A 16,661-nucleotide genomic window follows, 5' to 3' on the forward strand; every position below is an offset into this window, starting at 1 on the left:
TGCAGCGTCTGGATGGAGAAGGGGAGAAAAAAAGAAATAATTTTTTATTTGTATTTTTTTTTCGTAAACCCGAAAAATTAATAAATGAATAAATAAATAACGCACGGCCCGGGTGCGGCAAATAAGTCAAATAAATACATGAATAAGGCAAGACACGGTGACCAGTTTGCTTTTATTCACACGCAAACACAATAGCGCCACTTTACAGGGTTTGGTAGTGGAGCGCTACTCTCGTTTTCTCGTCTATTTTTCAACAGCATTGTTTTCCCCGGGTGGGGAAGTGCACCATTCCTGGAGGTACTGCAATACCAGGTTGATGCGTGGAGTGGACAGAGCAAGCTCCTATTCCATCTCCCTGTTCCAAAAATCAATTTAATATATGGTCCCCAGATAGAGGACGTATCAGATATTAAACTGATAAGAACAGATACTACACTTGATCTTAGCCAAAAGGCCGAGAAGCGATAACCCGGGCCCATTCAGAATCAACGCCTCCCGAAGCAATCTACCTGGCTCACCCGGACTTGGCTCTTCCCTCGCACCGTCGCTGGCCGCCTTTCCGCCTCTTTTTCCGACTCCCAGCAAGGGCTCAGTATGTCTGGGTGGAAAGGAGGCCCCGGCCTCAGGCCTTCTCCCGGCTCCCAGAGTCCTCCTCGGCTGTCGCCTCATCAGGCGTCACTTAGCATACCCACGTTGTCCTCTTTCTAGAATTTGCATGCCCCGCCCCTTCCTGCGCACTGCTTCCAGACGGCTGGCCAGAAAGCCTGGCAGCCAGGGGATGCTGGGAATCAGCCCAGGATGCCCTGGACAGCTCCCTGACCGGATATGGCCGGCCCCTCACCCTCGCTTGCCGGGGACACTGCTCCCCTGCAGCCTAAGGCCTATAGATAAGGCTTGGCCGTTCGTGGCCGTTCGGGGACGGGCGGGGCGGGCAGAGAAGGAAAAGGACTCTGTATTTTTCTTCTTGCTCAGAGAAGCCAAGGGCAGTGTCCACTTCTCTGCCAGCCTGCATGCCAGCCAGCCTGCCTGCCTGCCTCCCTCCCTTCCTCCCTCCCTCCCTCCCTCCCTCCCTCCCTCCCACTGACTTGCTGGGAACCTTCTTCCATTCGTTCCCCAGTGAAATGGATCCAAAATCACTGAAAGTCTGCTGCTGGAAAAACAATCTTTTTCCGACGTTTGTCTCTTTTCAAAGTGCAGCGTCTGGATGGAGAAGGGGAGAAAAAAAGAAATAATTTTTTATTTGTATTTTTTTTTCGTAAACCCGAAAAATTAATAAATAAATAAATAAATAACGCACGGCCCGGGTGCGGCAAATAAGTCAAATAAATACATGAATAAGGCAAGACACGGTGACCAGTTTGCTTTTATTCACACGCAAACACAATAGCGCCACTTTACAGGGTTTGGTAGTGGAGCGCTACTCTCGTTTTCTCGTCTATTTTTCAACAGCATTGTTTTCCCCGGGTGGGGAAGTGCACCATTCCTGGAGGTACTGCAATACCAGGTTGATGCGTGGAGTGGACAGAGCAAGCTCCTATTCCATCTCCCTGTTCCAAAAATCAATTTAATATATGGTCCCCAGATAGAGGACGTATCAGATATTAAACTGATAAGAACAGATACTACACTTGATCTTAGCCAAAAGGCCGAGAAGCGATAACCCGGGCCCATTCAGAATCAACGCCTCCCGAAGCAATCTACCTGGCTCACCCGGACTTGGCTCTTCCCTCGCACCGTCGCTGGCCGCCTTTCCGCCTCTTTTTCCGACTCCCAGCAAGGGCTCAGTATGTCTGGGTGGAAAGGAGGCCCCGGCCTCAGGCCTTCTCCCGGCTCCCAGAGTCCTCCTCGGCTGTCGCCTCATCAGGCGTCACTTAGCATACCCACGTTGTCCTCTTTCTAGAATTTGCATGCCCCGCCCCTTCCTGCGCACTGCTTCCAGACGGCTGGCCAGAAAGCCTGGCAGCCAGGGGATGCTGGGAATCAGCCCAGGATGCCCTGGACAGCTCCCTGACCGGATATGGCCGGCCCCTCACCCTCGCTTGCCGGGGACACTGCTCCCCTGCAGCCTAAGGCCTATAGATAAGGCTTGGCCGTTCGTGGCCGTTCGGGGACGGGCGGGGCGGGCAGAGAAGGAAAAGGACTCTGTATTTTTCTTCTTGCTCAGAGAAGCCAAGGGCAGTGTCCACTTCTCTGCCAGCCTGCATGCCAGCCAGCCTGCCTGCCTGCCTCCCTCCCTTCCTCCCTCCCTCCCACTGACTTGCTGGGAACCTTCTTCCATTCGTTCCCCAGTGAAATGGATCCAAAATCACTGAAAGTCTGCTGCTGGAAAAACAATCTTTTTCCGACGTTTGTCTCTTTTCAAAGTGCAGCGTCTGGATGGAGAAGGGGAGAAAAAAAGAAATAATTTTTTATTTGTATTTTTTTTCTCGTAAACCCGAAAAATTAATAAATGAATAAATAAATAACGCACGGCCCGGGTGCGGCAAATAAGTCAAATAAATACATGAATAAGGCAAGACACGGTGACCAGTTTGCTTTTATTCACACGCAAACACAATAGCGCCACTTTACAGGGTTTGGTAGTGGAGCGCTACTCTCGTTTTCTCGTCTATTTTTCAACAGCATTGTTTTCCCCGGGTGGGGAAGTGCACCATTCCTGGAGGTACTGCAATACCAGGTTGATGCGTGGAGTGGACAGAGCAAGCTCCTATTCCATCTCCCTGTTCCAAAAATCAATTTAATATATGGTCCCCAGATAGAGGACGTATCAGATATTAAACTGATAAGAACAGATACTACACTTGATCTTAGCCAAAAGGCCGAGAAGCGATAACCCGGGCCCATTCAGAATCAACGCCTCCCGAAGCAATCTACCTGGCTCACCCGGACTTGGCTCTTCCCTCGCACCGTCGCTGGCCGCCTTTCCGCCTCTTTTTCCGACTCCCAGCAAGGGCTCAGTATGTCTGGGTGGAAAGGAGGCCCCGGCCTCAGGCCTTCTCCCGGCTCCCAGAGTCCTCCTCGGCTGTCGCCTCATCAGGCGTCACTTAGCATACCCACGTTGTCCTCTTTCTAGAATTTGCATGCCCCGCCCCTTCCTGCGCACTGCTTCCAGACGGCTGGCCAGAAAGCCTGGCAGCCAGGGGATGCTGGGAATCAGCCCAGGATGCCCTGGACAGCTCCCTGACCGGATATGGCCGGCCCCTCACCCTCGCTTGCCGGGGACACTGCTCCCCTGCAGCCTAAGGCCTATAGATAAGGCTTGGCCGTTCGTGGCCGTTCGGGGACGGGCGGGGCGGGCAGAGAAGGAAAAGGACTCTGTATTTTTCTTCTTGCTCAGAGAAGCCAAGGGCAGTGTCCACTTCTCTGCCAGCCTGCATGCCAGCCAGCCTGCCTGCCTGCCTCCCTCCCTCCCTCCCACTGACTTGCTGGGAACCTTCTTCCATTCGTTCCCCAGTGAAATGGATCCAAAATCACTGAAAGTCTGCTGCTGGAAAAACAATCTTTTTCCGACGTTTGTCTCTTTTCAAAGTGCAGCGTCTGGATGGAGAAGGGGAGAAAAAAAGAAATAATTTTTTATTTGTATTTTTTTTCTCGTAAACCCGAAAAATTAATAAATGAATAAATAAATAACGCACGGCCCGGGTGCGGCAAATAAGTCAAATAAATACATGAATAAGGCAAGACACGGTGACCAGTTTGCTTTTATTCACACGCAAACACAATAGCGCCACTTTACAGGGTTTGGTAGTGGAGCGCTACTCTCGTTTTCTCGTCTATTTTTCAACAGCATTGTTTTCCCCGGGTGGGGGAAGTGCACCATTCCTGGAGGTACTGCAATACCAGGTTGATGCGTGGAGTGGACAGAGCAAGCTCCTATTCCATCTCCCTGTTCCAAAAATCAATTTAATATATGGTCCCCAGATAGAGGACGTATCAGATATTAAACTGATAAGAACAGATACTACACTTGATCTTAGCCAAAAGGCCGAGAAGCGATAACCCGGGCCCATTCAGAATCAACGCCTCCCGAAGCAATCTACCTGGCTCACCCGGACTTGGCTCTTCCCTCGCACCGTCGCTGGCCGCCTTTCCGCCTCTTTTTCCGACTCCCAGCAAGGGCTCAGTATGTCTGGGTGGAAAGGAGGCCCCGGCCTCAGGCCTTCTCCCGGCTCCCAGAGTCCTCCTCGGCTGTCGCCTCATCAGGCGTCACTTAGCATACCCACGTTGTCCTCTTTCTAGAATTTGCATGCCCCGCCCCTTCCTGCGCACTGCTTCCAGACGGCTGGCCAGAAGCCTGGCAGCCAGGGGATGCTGGGAATCAGCCCAGGATGCCCTGGACAGCTCCCTGACCGGATATGGCCGGCCCCTCACCCTCGCTTGCCGGGGACACTGCTCCCCTGCAGCCTAAGGCCTATAGATAAGGCTTGGCCGTTCGTGGCCGTTCGGGGACGGGCGGGGCGGGCAGAGAAGGAAAAGGACTCTGTATTTTTCTTCTTGCTCAGAGAAGCCAAGGGCAGTGTCCACTTCTCTGCCAGCCTGCATGCCAGCCAGCCTGCCTGCCTGCCTCCCTCCCTTCCTCCCTCCCTCCCACTGACTTGCTGGGAACCTTCTTCCATTCGTTCCCCAGTGAAATGGATCCAAAATCACTGAAAGTCTGCTGCTGGAAAAACAATCTTTTTCCGACGTTTGTCTCTTTTCAAAGTGCAGCGTCTGGATGGAGAAGGGGAGAAAAAAGAAATAATTTTTTATTTGTATTTTTTTTTCGTAAACCCGAAAAATTAATAAATGAATAAATAAATAACGCACGGCCCGGGTGCGGCAAATAAGTCAAATAAATACATGAATAAGGCAAGACACGGTGACCAGTTTGCTTTTATTCACACGCAAACACAATAGCGCCACTTTACAGGGTTTGGTAGTGGAGCGCTACTCTCGTTTTCTCGTCTATTTTTCAACAGCATTGTTTTCCCCGGGTGGGGAAGTGCACCATTCCTGGAGGTACTGCAATACCAGGTTGATGCGTGGAGTGGACAGAGCAAGCTCCTATTCCATCTCCCTGTTCCAAAAATCAATTTAATATATGGTCCCCAGATAGAGGACGTATCAGATATTAAACTGATAAGAACAGATACTACACTTGATCTTAGCCAAAAGGCGAGAAGCGATAACCCGGGCCCATTCAGAATCAACGCCTCCCGAAGCAATCTACCTGGCTCACCCGGACTTGGCTCTTCCCTCGCACCGTCGCTGGCCGCCTTTCCGCCTCTTTTTCCGACTCCCAGCAAGGGCTCAGTATGTCTGGGTGGAAAGGAGGCCCCGGCCTCAGGCCTTCTCCCGGCTCCCAGAGTCCTCCTCGGCTGTCGCCTCATCAGGCGTCACTTAGCATACCCACGTTGTCCTCTTTCTAGAATTTGCATGCCCCGCCCCTTCCTGCGCACTGCTTCCAGACGGCTGGCCAGAAAGCCTGGCAGCCAGGGGATGCTGGGAATCAGCCCAGGATGCCCTGGACAGCTCCCTGACCGGATATGGCCGGCCCCTCACCCTCGCTTGCCGGGGACACTGCTCCCCTGCAGCCTAAGGCCTATAGATAAGGCTTGGCCGTTCGTGGCCGTTCGGGGACGGGCGGGGGCGGGCAGAGAAGGAAAAGGACTCTGTATTTTTCTTCTTGCTCAGAGAAGCCAAGGGCAGTGTCCACTTCTCTGCCAGCCTGCATGCCAGCCAGCCTGCCTGCCTGCCTCCCTCCCTTCCTCCCTCCCTCCCACTGACTTGCTGGGAACCTTCTTCCATTCGTTCCCCAGTGAAATGGATCCAAAATCACTGAAAGTCTGCTGCTGGAAAAACAATCTTTTTCCGACGTTTGTCTCTTTTCAAAGTGCAGCGTCTGGATGGAGAAGGGGAGAAAAAAAGAAATAATTTTTTATTTGTATTTTTTTTCTCGTAAACCCGAAAAATTAATAAATGAATAAATAAATAACGCACGGCCCGGGTGCGGCAAATAAGTCAAATAAATACATGAATAAGGCAAGACACGGTGACCAGTTTGCTTTTATTCACACGCAAACACAATAGCGCCACTTTACAGGGTTTGGTAGTGGAGCGCTACTCTCGTTTTCTCGTCTATTTTTCAACAGCATTGTTTTCCCCGGGTGGGGAAGTGCACCATTCCTGGAGGTACTGCAATACCAGGTTGATGCGTGGAGTGGACAGAGCAAGCTCCTATTCCATCTCCCTGTTCCAAAAATCAATTTAATATATGGTCCCCAGATAGAGGACGTATCAGATATTAAACTGATAAGAACAGATACTACACTTGATCTTAGCCAAAAGGCCGAGAAGCGATAACCCGGGCCCATTCAGAATCAACGCCTCCCGAAGCAATCTACCTGGCTCACCCGGACTTGGCTCTTCCCTCGCACCGTCGCTGGCCGCCTTTCCGCCTCTTTTTCCGACTCCCAGCAAGGGCTCAGTATGTCTGGGTGGAAAGGAGGCCCCGGCCTCAGGCCTTCTCCCGGCTCCCAGAGTCCTCCTCGGCTGTCGCCTCATCAGGCGTCACTTAGCATACCCACGTTGTCCTCTTTCTAGAATTTGCATGCCCCGCCCCTTCCTGCGCACTGCTTCCAGACGGCTGGCCAGAAAGCCTGGCAGCCAGGGGATGCTGGGAATCAGCCCAGGATGCCCTGGACAGCTCCCTGACCGGATATGGCCGGCCCCTCACCCTCGCTTGCCGGGGACACTGCTCCCCTGCAGCCTAAGGCCTATAGATAAGGCTTGGCCGTTCGTGGCCGTTCGGGGACGGGCGGGGCGGGCAGAGAAGGAAAAGGACTCTGTATTTTTCTTCTTGCTCAGAGAAGCCAAGGGCAGTGTCCACTTCTCTGCCAGCCTGCATGCCAGCCAGCCTGCCTGCCTGCCTCCCTCCCTCCCTCCCACTGACTTGCTGGGAACCTTCTTCCATTCGTTCCCCAGTGAAATGGATCCAAAATCACTGAAAGTCTGCTGCTGGAAAAACAATCTTTTTCCGACGTTTGTCTCTTTTCAAAGTGCAGCGTCTGGATGGAGAAGGGGAGAAAAAAAGAAATAATTTTTTATTTGTATTTTTTTTTCGTAAACCCGAAAAATTAATAAATGAATAAATAAATAACGCACGGCCCGGGTGCGGCAAATAAGTCAAATAAATACATGAATAAGGCAAGACACGGTGACCAGTTTGCTTTTATTCACACGCAAACACAATAGCGCCACTTTACAGGGTTTGGTAGTGGAGCGCTACTCTCGTTTTCTCGTCTATTTTTCAACAGCATTGTTTTCCCCGGGTGGGGAAGTGCACCATTCCTGGAGGTACTGCAATACCAGGTTGATGCGTGGAGTGGACAGAGCAAGCTCCTATTCCATCTCCCTGTTCCAAAAATCAATTTAATATATGGTCCCCAGATAGAGGACGTATCAGATATTAAACTGATAAGAACAGATACTACACTTGATCTTAGCCAAAAGGCCGAGAAGCGATAACCCGGGCCCATTCAGAATCAACGCCTCCCGAAGCAATCTACCTGGCTCACCCGGACTTGGCTCTTCCCTCGCACCGTCGCTGGCCGCCTTTCCGCCTCTTTTTCCGACTCCCAGCAAGGGCTCAGTATGTCTGGGTGGAAAGGAGGCCCCGGCCTCAGGCCTTCTCCCGGCTCCCAGAGTCCTCCTCGGCTGTCGCCTCATCAGGCGTCACTTAGCATACCCACGTTGTCCTCTTTCTAGAATTTGCATGCCCCGCCCCTTCCTGCGCACTGCTTCCAGACGGCTGGCCAGAAAGCCTGGCAGCCAGGGGATGCTGGGAATCAGCCCAGGATGCCCTGGACAGCTCCCTGACCGGATATGGCCGGCCCCTCACCCTCGCTTGCCGGGGACACTGCTCCCCTGCAGCCTAAGGCCTATAGATAAGGCTTGGCCGTTCGTGGCCGTTCGGGGACGGGCGGGGCGGGCAGAGAAGGAAAAGGACTCTGTATTTTTCTTCTTGCTCAGAGAAGCCAAGGGCAGTGTCCACTTCTCTGCCAGCCTGCATGCCAGCCAGCCTGCCTGCCTGCCTCCCTCCCTTCCTCCCTCCCTCCCACTGACTTGCTGGGAACCTTCTTCCATTCGTTCCCCAGTGAAATGGATCCAAAATCACTGAAAGTCTGCTGCTGGAAAAACAATCTTTTTCCGACGTTTGTCTCTTTTCAAAGTGCAGCGTCTGGATGGAGAAGGGGAGAAAAAAAGAAATAATTTTTTATTTGTATTTTTTTTTCGTAAACCCGAAAAATTAATAAATGAATAAATAAATAACGCACGGCCCGGGTGCGGCAAATAAGTCAAATAAATACATGAATAAGGCAAGACACGGTGACCAGTTTGCTTTTATTCACACGCAAACACAATAGCGCCACTTTACAGGGTTTGGTAGTGGAGCGCTACTCTCGTTTTCTCGTCTATTTTTCAACAGCATTGTTTTCCCCAGGTGGGGAAGTGCACCATTCCTGGAGGTACTGCAATACCAGGTTGATGCGTGGAGTGGACAGAGCAAGCTCCTATTCCATCTCCCTGTTCCAAAAATCAATTTAATATATGGTCCCCAGATAGAGGACGTATCAGATATTAAACTGATAAGAACAGATACTACACTTGATCTTAGCCAAAAGGCCGAGAAGCGATAACCCGGGCCCATTCAGAATCAACGCCTCCCGAAGCAATCTACCTGGCTCACCCGGACTTGGCTCTTCCCTCGCACCGTCGCTGGCCGCCTTTCCGCCTCTTTTTCCGACTCCCAGCAAGGGCTCAGTATGTCTGGGTGGAAAGGAGGCCCCGGCCTCAGGCCTTCTCCCGGCTCCCAGAGTCCTCCTCGGCTGTCGCCTCATCAGGCGTCACTTAGCATACCCACGTTGTCCTCTTTCTAGAATTTGCATGCCCCGCCCCTTCCTGCGCACTGCTTCCAGACGGCTGGCCAGAAAGCCTGGCAGCCAGGGGATGCTGGGAATCAGCCCAGGATGCCCTGGACAGCTCCCTGACCGGATATGGCCGGCCCCTCACCCTCGCTTGCCGGGGACACTGCTCCCCTGCAGCCTAAGGCCTATAGATAAGGCTTGGCCGTTCGTGGCCGTTCGGGGACGGGCGGGGCGGGCAGAGAAGGAAAAGGACTCTGTATTTTTCTTCTTGCTCAGAGAAGCCAAGGGCAGTGTCCACTTCTCTGCCAGCCTGCATGCCAGCCAGCCTGCCTGCCTGCCTCCCTCCCTTCCTCCCTCCCTCCCTCCCTCCCTCCCTCCCTCCCACTGACTTGCTGGGAACCTTCTTCCATTCGTTCCCCAGTGAAATGGATCCAAAATCACTGAAAGTCTGCTGCTGGAAAAACAATCTTTTTCCGACGTTTGTCTCTTTTCAAAGTGCAGCGTCTGGATGGAGAAGGGGAGAAAAAAAGAAATAATTTTTTATTTGTATTTTTTTTTCGTAAACCCGAAAAATTAATAAATAAATAAATAAATAACGCACGGCCCGGGTGCGGCAAATAAGTCAAATAAATACATGAATAAGGCAAGACACGGTGACCAGTTTGCTTTTATTCACACGCAAACACAATAGCGCCACTTTACAGGGTTTGGTAGTGGAGCGCTACTCTCGTTTTCTCGTCTATTTTTCAACAGCATTGTTTTCCCCGGGTGGGGAAGTGCACCATTCCTGGAGGTACTGCAATACCAGGTTGATGCGTGGAGTGGACAGAGCAAGCTCCTATTCCATCTCCCTGTTCCAAAAATCAATTTAATATATGGTCCCCAGATAGAGGACGTATCAGATATTAAACTGATAAGAACAGATACTACACTTGATCTTAGCCAAAAGGCCGAGAAGCGATAACCCGGGCCCATTCAGAATCAACGCCTCCCGAAGCAATCTACCTGGCTCACCCGGACTTGGCTCTTCCCTCGCACCGTCGCTGGCCGCCTTTCCGCCTCTTTTTCCGACTCCCAGCAAGGGCTCAGTATGTCTGGGTGGAAAGGAGGCCCCGGCCTCAGGCCTTCTCCCGGCTCCCAGAGTCCTCCTCGGCTGTCGCCTCATCAGGCGTCACTTAGCATACCCACGTTGTCCTCTTTCTAGAATTTGCATGCCCCGCCCCTTCCTGCGCACTGCTTCCAGACGGCTGGCCAGAAAGCCTGGCAGCCAGGGGATGCTGGGAATCAGCCCAGGATGCCCTGGACAGCTCCCTGACCGGATATGGCCGGCCCCTCACCCTCGCTTGCCGGGGACACTGCTCCCCTGCAGCCTAAGGCCTATAGATAAGGCTTGGCCGTTCGTGGCCGTTCGGGGACGGGCGGGGCGGGCAGAGAAGGAAAAGGACTCTGTATTTTTCTTCTTGCTCAGAGAAGCCAAGGGCAGTGTCCACTTCTCTGCCAGCCTGCATGCCAGCCAGCCTGCCTGCCTGCCTCCCTCCCTTCCTCCCTCCCTCCCACTGACTTGCTGGGAACCTTCTTCCATTCGTTCCCCAGTGAAATGGATCCAAAATCACTGAAAGTCTGCTGCTGGAAAAACAATCTTTTTCCGACGTTTGTCTCTTTTCAAAGTGCAGCGTCTGGATGGAGAAGGGGAGAAAAAAAGAAATAATTTTTTATTTGTATTTTTTTTCTCGTAAACCCGAAAAATTAATAAATGAATAAATAAATAACGCACGGCCCGGGTGCGGCAAATAAGTCAAATAAATACATGAATAAGGCAAGACACGGTGACCAGTTTGCTTTTATTCACACGCAAACACAATAGCGCCACTTTACAGGGTTTGGTAGTGGAGCGCTACTCTCGTTTTCTCGTCTATTTTTCAACAGCATTGTTTTCCCCGGGTGGGGAAGTGCACCATTCCTGGAGGTACTGCAATACCAGGTTGATGCGTGGAGTGGACAGAGCAAGCTCCTATTCCATCTCCCTGTTCCAAAAATCAATTTAATATATGGTCCCCAGATAGAGGACGTATCAGATATTAAACTGATAAGAACAGATACTACACTTGATCTTAGCCAAAAGGCCGAGAAGCGATAACCCGGGCCCATTCAGAATCAACGCCTCCCGAAGCAATCTACCTGGCTCACCCGGACTTGGCTCTTCCCTCGCACCGTCGCTGGCCGCCTTTCCGCCTCTTTTTCCGACTCCCAGCAAGGGCTCAGTATGTCTGGGTGGAAAGGAGGCCCCGGCCTCAGGCCTTCTCCCGGCTCCCAGAGTCCTCCTCGGCTGTCGCCTCATCAGGCGTCACTTAGCATACCCACGTTGTCCTCTTTCTAGAATTTGCATGCCCCGCCCCTTCCTGCGCACTGCTTCCAGACGGCTGGCCAGAAAGCCTGGCAGCCAGGGGATGCTGGGAATCAGCCCAGGATGCCCTGGACAGCTCCCTGACCGGATATGGCCGGCCCCTCACCCTCGCTTGCCGGGGACACTGCTCCCCTGCAGCCTAAGGCCTATAGATAAGGCTTGGCCGTTCGTGGCCGTTCGTGGCCGTTCGGGGACGGGCGGGGCGGGCAGAGAAGGAAAAGGACTCTGTATTTTTCTTCTTGCTCAGAGAAGCCAAGGGCAGTGTCCACTTCTCTGCCAGCCTGCATGCCAGCCAGCCTGCCTGCCTGCCTCCCTCCCTCCCTCCCACTGACTTGCTGGGAACCTTCTTCCATTCGTTCCCCAGTGAAATGGATCCAAAATCACTGAAAGTCTGCTGCTGGAAAAACAATCTTTTTCCGACGTTTGTCTCTTTTCAAAGTGCAGCGTCTGGATGGAGAAGGGGAGAAAAAAAGAAATAATTTTTTATTTGTATTTTTTTTTCGTAAACCCGAAAAATTAATAAATGAATAAATAAATAACGCACGGCCCGGGTGCGGCAAATAAGTCAAATAAATACATGAATAAGGCAAGACACGGTGACCAGTTTGCTTTTATTCACACGCAAACACAATAGCGCCACTTTACAGGGTTTGGTAGTGGAGCGCTACTCTCGTTTTCTCGTCTATTTTTCAACAGCATTGTTTTCCCCGGGTGGGGAAGTGCACCATTCCTGGAGGTACTGCAATACCAGGTTGATGCGTGGAGTGGACAGAGCAAGCTCCTATTCCATCTCCCTGTTCCAAAAATCAATTTAATATATGGTCCCCAGATAGAGGACGTATCAGATATTAAACTGATAAGAACAGATACTACACTTGATCTTAGCCAAAAGGCCGAGAAGCGATAACCCGGGCCCATTCAGAATCAACGCCTCCCGAAGCAATCTACCTGGCTCACCCGGACTTGGCTCTTCCCTCGCACCGTCGCTGGCCGCCTTTCCGCCTCTTTTTCCGACTCCCAGCAAGGGCTCAGTATGTCTGGGTGGAAAGGAGGCCCCGGCCTCAGGCCTTCTCCCGGCTCCCAGAGTCCTCCTCGGCTGTCGCCTCATCAGGCGTCACTTAGCATACCCACGTTGTCCTCTTTCTAGAATTTGCATGCCCCGCCCCTTCCTGCGCACTGCTTCCAGACGGCTGGCCAGAAAGCCTGGCAGCCAGGGGATGCTGGGAATCAGCCCAGGATGCCCTGGACAGCTCCCTGACCGGATATGGCCGGCCCCTCACCCTCGCTTGCCGGGGACACTGCTCCCCTGCAGCCTAAGGCCTATAGATAAGGCTTGGCCGTTCGTGGCCGTTCGGGGACGGGCGGGGCGGGCAGAGAAGGAAAAGGACTCTGTATTTTTCTTCTTGCTCAGAGAAGCCAAGGGCAGTGTCCACTTCTCTGCCAGCCTGCATGCCAGCCAGCCTGCCTGCCTGCCTCCCTCCCTTCCTCCCTCCCTCCCACTGACTTGCTGGGAACCTTCTTCCATTCGTTCCCCAGTGAAATGGATCCAAAATCACTGAAAGTCTGCTGCTGGAAAAACAATCTTTTTCCGACGTTTGTCTCTTTTCAAAGTGCAGCGTCTGGATGGAGAAGGGGAGAAAAAAAGAAATAATTTTTTATTTGTATTTTTTTTTCGTAAACCCGAAAAATTAATAAATGAATAAATAAATAACGCACGGCCCGGGTGCGGCAAATAAGTCAAATAAATACATGAATAAGGCAAGACACGGTGACCAGTTTGCTTTTATTCACACGCAAACACAATAGCGCCACTTTACAGGGTTTGGTAGTGGAGCGCTACTCTCGTTTTCTCGTCTATTTTTCAACAGCATTGTTTTCCCCGGGTGGGGAAGTGCACCATTCCTGGAGGTACTGCAATACCAGGTTGATGCGTGGAGTGGACAGAGCAAGCTCCTATTCCATCTCCCTGTTCCAAAAATCAATTTAATATATGGTCCCCAGATAGAGGACGTATCAGATATTAAACTGATAAGAACAGATACTACACTTGATCTTAGCCAAAAGGCCGAGAAGCGATAACCCGGGCCCATTCAGAATCAACGCCTCCCGAAGCAATCTACCTGGCTCACCCGGACTTGGCTCTTCCCTCGCACCGTCGCTGGCCGCCTTTCCGCCTCTTTTTCCGACTCCCAGCAAGGGCTCAGTATGTCTGGGTGGAAAGGAGGCCCCGGCCTCAGGCCTTCTCCCGGCTCCCAGAGTCCTCCTCGGCTGTCGCCTCATCAGGCGTCACTTAGCATACCCACGTTGTCCTCTTTCTAGAATTTGCATGCCCCGCCCCTTCCTGCGCACTGCTTCCAGACGGCTGGCCAGAAAGCCTGGCAGCCAGGGGATGCTGGGAATCAGCCCAGGATGCCCTGGACAGCTCCCTGACCGGATATGGCCGGCCCCTCACCCTCGCTTGCCGGGGACACTGCTCCCCTGCAGCCTAAGGCCTATAGATAAGGCTTGGCCGTTCGTGGCCGTTCGGGGACGGGCGGGGCGGGCAGAGAAGGAAAAGGACTCTGTATTTTTCTTCTTGCTCAGAGAAGCCAAGGGCAGTGTCCACTTCTCTGCCAGCCTGCATGCCAGCCAGCCTGCCTGCCTGCCTCCCTCCCTTCCTCCCTCCCTCCCACTGACTTGCTGGGAACCTTCTTCCATTCGTTCCCCAGTGAAATGGATCCAAAATCACTGAAAGTCTGCTGCTGGAAAAACAATCTTTTTCCGACGTTTGTCTCTTTTCAAAGTGCAGCGTCTGGATGGAGAAGGGGAGAAAAAAAGAAATAATTTTTTATTTGTATTTTTTTTTCGTAAACCCGAAAAATTAATAAATGAATAAATAAATAACGCACGGCCCGGGTGCGGCAAATAAGTCAAATAAATACATGAATAAGGCAAGACACGGTGACCAGTTTGCTTTTATTCACACGCAAACACAATAGCGCCACTTTACAGGGTTTGGTAGTGGAGCGCTACTCTCGTTTTCTCGTCTATTTTTCAACAGCATTGTTTTCCCCGGGTGGGGAAGTGCACCATTCCTGGAGGTACTGCAATACCAGGTTGATGCGTGGAGTGGACAGAGCAAGCTCCTATTCCATCTCCCTGTTCCAAAAATCAATTTAATATATGGTCCCCAGATAGAGGACGTATCAGATATTAAACTGATAAGAACAGATACTACACTTGATCTTAGCCAAAAGGCCGAGAAGCGATAACCCGGGCCCATTCAGAATCAACGCCTCCCGAAGCAATCTACCTGGCTCACCCGGACTTGGCTCTTCCCTCGCACCGTCGCTGGCCGCCTTTCCGCCTCTTTTTCCGACTCCCAGCAAGGGCTCAGTATGTCTGGGTGGAAAGGAGGCCCCGGCCTCAGGCCTTCTCCCGGCTCCCAGAGTCCTCCTCGGCTGTCGCCTCATCAGGCGTCACTTAGCATACCCACGTTGTCCTCTTTCTAGAATTTGCATGCCCCGCCCCTTCCTGCGCACTGCTTCCAGACGGCTGGCCAGAAAGCCTGGCAGCCAGGGGATGCTGGGAATCAGCCCAGGATGCCCTGGACAGCTCCCTGACCGGATATGGCCGGCCCCTCACCCTCGCTTGCCGGGGACACTGCTCCCCTGCAGCCTAAGGCCTATAGATAAGGCTTGGCCGTTCGTGGCCGTTCGGGGACGGGCGGGGCGGGCAGAGAAGGAAAAGGACTCTGTATTTTTCTTCTTGCTCAGAGAAGCCAAGGGCAGTGTCCACTTCTCTGCCAGCCTGCATGCCAGCCAGCCTGCCTGCCTGCCTCCCTCCCTCCCTCCCACTGACTTGCTGGGAACCTTCTTCCATTCGTTCCCCAGTGAAATGGATCCAAAATCACTGAAAGTCTGCTGCTGGAAAAACAATCTTTTTCCGACGTTTGTCTCTTTTCAAAGTGCAGCGTCTGGATGGAGAAGGGGAGAAAAAAAGAAATAATTTTTTATTTGTATTTTTTTTTCGTAAACCCGAAAAATTAATAAATGAATAAATAAATAACGCACGGCCCGGGTGCGGCAAATAAGTCAAATAAATACATGAATAAGGCAAGACACGGTGACCAGTTTGCTTTTATTCACACGCAAACACAATAGCGCCACTTTACAGGGTTTGGTAGTGGAGCGCTACTCTCGTTTTCTCGTCTATTTTTCAACAGCATTGTTTTCCCCGGGTGGGGAAGTGCACCATTCCTGGAGGTACTGCAATACCAGGTTGATGCGTGGAGTGGACAGAGCAAGCTCCTATTCCATCTCCCTGTTCCAAAAATCAATTTAATATATGGTCCCCAGATAGAGGACGTATCAGATATTAAACTGATAAGAACAGATACTACACTTGATCTTAGCCAAAAGGCCGAGAAGCGATAACCCGGGCCCATTCAGAATCAACGCCTCCCGAAGCAATCTACCTGGCTCACCCGGACTTGGCTCTTCCCTCGCACCGTCGCTGGCCGCCTTTCCGCCTCTTTTTCCGACTCCCAGCAAGGGCTCAGTATGTCTGGGTGGAAAGGAGGCCCCGGCCTCAGGCCTTCTCCCGGCTCCCAGAGTCCTCCTCGGCTGTCGCCTCATCAGGCGTCACTTAGCATACCCACGTTGTCCTCTTTCTAGAATTTGCATGCCCCGCCCCTTCCTGCGCACTGCTTCCAGACGGCTGGCCAGAAAGCCTGGCAGCCAGGGGATGCTGGGAATCAGCCCAGGATGCCCTGGACAGCTCCCTGACCGGATATGGCCGGCCCCTCACCCTCGCTTGCCGGGGACACTGCTCCCCTGCAGCCTAAGGCCTATAGATAAGGCTTGGCCGTTCGTGGCCGTTCGGGGACGGGCGGGGCGGGCAGAGAAGGAAAAGGACTCTGTATTTTTCTTCTTGCTCAGAGAAGCCAAGGGCAGTGTCCACTTCTCTGCCAGCCTGCATGCCAGCCAGCCTGCCTGCCTGCCTCCCTCCCTTCCTCCCTCCCTCCCACTGACTTGCTGGGAACCTTCTTCCATTCGTTCCCCAGTGAAATGGATCCAAAATCACTGAAAGTCTGCTGCTGGAAAAACAATCTTTTTCCGACGTTTGTCTCTTTTCAAAGTGCAGCGTCTGGATGGAGAAGGGGAGAAAAAAAGAAATAATTTTTTATTTGTATTTTTTTTTCGTAAACCCGAAAAATTAATAAATGAATAAATAAATAACGCACGGCCCGGGTGCGGCAAATAAGTCAAATAAATACATGAATAAGGCAAGACACGGTGACCAGTTTGCTTTTATTCACACGCAAACACAATAGCGCCACTTTACAGGGTTTGGTAGTGGAGCGCTACTCT

The 16,661-nt window shown here is 52.1% G+C and overlaps 14 non-coding genes across 14 annotated transcripts; all 14 read right to left on the minus strand.

The window, feature by feature from the left end:
• Nucleotides 1-275: 275 nt before the first annotated feature.
• LOC144765796 (U2 spliceosomal RNA) lies at nt 276-466 on the minus strand. The gene has a single exon (XR_013597660.1). It is a non-coding gene; the product is annotated as a U2 spliceosomal RNA (small nuclear RNA).
• Nucleotides 467-1,467: 1,001 nt separating this feature from the next.
• On the minus strand, nt 1,468-1,658 carry LOC144765798 (U2 spliceosomal RNA). The gene has a single exon (XR_013597661.1). It is a non-coding gene; the product is annotated as a U2 spliceosomal RNA (small nuclear RNA).
• A 982-nt stretch (nt 1,659-2,640) lies between these two features.
• Nucleotides 2,641-2,831, minus strand: LOC144765799 (U2 spliceosomal RNA). Its single transcript, XR_013597662.1, has one exon. It is a non-coding gene; the product is annotated as a U2 spliceosomal RNA (small nuclear RNA).
• A 975-nt stretch (nt 2,832-3,806) lies between these two features.
• Nucleotides 3,807-3,997, minus strand: LOC144765800 (U2 spliceosomal RNA). Its single transcript, XR_013597663.1, has one exon. It is a non-coding gene; the product is annotated as a U2 spliceosomal RNA (small nuclear RNA).
• Nucleotides 3,998-4,976: 979 nt separating this feature from the next.
• Nucleotides 4,977-5,166, minus strand: LOC144764303 (U2 spliceosomal RNA). Its single transcript, XR_013596487.1, has one exon. It is a non-coding gene; the product is annotated as a U2 spliceosomal RNA (small nuclear RNA).
• A 983-nt stretch (nt 5,167-6,149) lies between these two features.
• LOC144765801 (U2 spliceosomal RNA) lies at nt 6,150-6,340 on the minus strand. Its single transcript, XR_013597664.1, has one exon. It is a non-coding gene; the product is annotated as a U2 spliceosomal RNA (small nuclear RNA).
• A 973-nt stretch (nt 6,341-7,313) lies between these two features.
• Nucleotides 7,314-7,504, minus strand: LOC144765802 (U2 spliceosomal RNA). The gene has a single exon (XR_013597665.1). It is a non-coding gene; the product is annotated as a U2 spliceosomal RNA (small nuclear RNA).
• Nucleotides 7,505-8,485: 981 nt separating this feature from the next.
• LOC144765803 (U2 spliceosomal RNA) lies at nt 8,486-8,676 on the minus strand. Its single transcript, XR_013597666.1, has one exon. It is a non-coding gene; the product is annotated as a U2 spliceosomal RNA (small nuclear RNA).
• Nucleotides 8,677-9,677: 1,001 nt separating this feature from the next.
• Nucleotides 9,678-9,868, minus strand: LOC144765804 (U2 spliceosomal RNA). Its single transcript, XR_013597667.1, has one exon. It is a non-coding gene; the product is annotated as a U2 spliceosomal RNA (small nuclear RNA).
• A 982-nt stretch (nt 9,869-10,850) lies between these two features.
• Nucleotides 10,851-11,041, minus strand: LOC144765805 (U2 spliceosomal RNA). The gene has a single exon (XR_013597668.1). It is a non-coding gene; the product is annotated as a U2 spliceosomal RNA (small nuclear RNA).
• Nucleotides 11,042-12,024: 983 nt separating this feature from the next.
• LOC144765806 (U2 spliceosomal RNA) lies at nt 12,025-12,215 on the minus strand. Its single transcript, XR_013597669.1, has one exon. It is a non-coding gene; the product is annotated as a U2 spliceosomal RNA (small nuclear RNA).
• A 981-nt stretch (nt 12,216-13,196) lies between these two features.
• On the minus strand, nt 13,197-13,387 carry LOC144765807 (U2 spliceosomal RNA). Its single transcript, XR_013597670.1, has one exon. It is a non-coding gene; the product is annotated as a U2 spliceosomal RNA (small nuclear RNA).
• A 981-nt stretch (nt 13,388-14,368) lies between these two features.
• On the minus strand, nt 14,369-14,559 carry LOC144765808 (U2 spliceosomal RNA). Its single transcript, XR_013597671.1, has one exon. It is a non-coding gene; the product is annotated as a U2 spliceosomal RNA (small nuclear RNA).
• Nucleotides 14,560-15,532: 973 nt separating this feature from the next.
• Nucleotides 15,533-15,723, minus strand: LOC144765809 (U2 spliceosomal RNA). Its single transcript, XR_013597672.1, has one exon. It is a non-coding gene; the product is annotated as a U2 spliceosomal RNA (small nuclear RNA).
• Nucleotides 15,724-16,661: the final 938 nt, after the last annotated feature.

Source organism: Lissotriton helveticus, chromosome 6 (assembly GCF_964261635.1).
Source record: "Lissotriton helveticus chromosome 6, aLisHel1.1, whole genome shotgun sequence".
Taxonomy (NCBI): Eukaryota; Metazoa; Chordata; class Amphibia; order Caudata; family Salamandridae; genus Lissotriton; species Lissotriton helveticus.